This window comes from Theobroma umbraticum, unplaced genomic scaffold, assembly GCF_002168275.2.
Source record: "Theobroma umbraticum cultivar Fairchild unplaced genomic scaffold, ASM216827v3 scaffold_39.0, whole genome shotgun sequence".
In the NCBI taxonomy this organism is placed as follows: domain Eukaryota; kingdom Viridiplantae; phylum Streptophyta; class Magnoliopsida; order Malvales; family Malvaceae; genus Theobroma; species Theobroma umbraticum.
In genome coordinates this window covers 231807-232528 of record NW_018397281.1, presented here as the reverse complement: position 1 = coordinate 232528, position 722 = coordinate 231807, and positions in this window count along the sequence as shown.

Genomic DNA, 722 nt, shown 5'->3' with positions numbered 1-722 from the left:
GATATAATTTTTGATCAATATGAAAAATTAAAACCAAAAAAGATAACTAAACAAAAATTGAATTCTGAAATTAAAAAAATAAAATTAGAAATAATTGAATTAAAAAAAGAACAGAAAAAACTTAAACAATAAATGTCAACATCCAAGAACTTTTAGGAAGAACTCGACACTTCTAAATCTGAAGTAGAAAACTCAAAAACACAAGAATACATGATAGTACTTACAGAAGTATCCATTCAAAGATATTTAATAAAAATTACAATGTTAATAAATGAAGAATTTGAAATAAAAACGGTAGCACTTTTTGACACAGGTGCTGACCAAATTGTATAAAAGAAGGATTAATTCCAACAAAATACTCTGACAGAATCCTTTCTTATAAGATTCTCTGAAATCCCTTCTGAAGAATTCTCTCGTTTGTATCCACAAATTCCAAAATTCTTGTATATCCACAAATTCTCCAAAATAAAGATTATTTTTTTAAATTTGTATCTTCTCTGGTGTAGATCTTGTAGTAGTTTGGTATCAAAGCCAAGACACCTGAACAAAGGTATTACTTTTGAATCAAAAGCATTTTGATTTCATCTTTTTTTTTTTGAGTTCTGGTTTTATTTGTTTTGGAAACACTGTGTTGATTTTTTCGAGTCTTTGGGAAAATAGTTCGTTTGTAGCCGAGGGTTAGGCATTGTTAGGACATATTTTTCCCTGTAAGCAAAACCTTC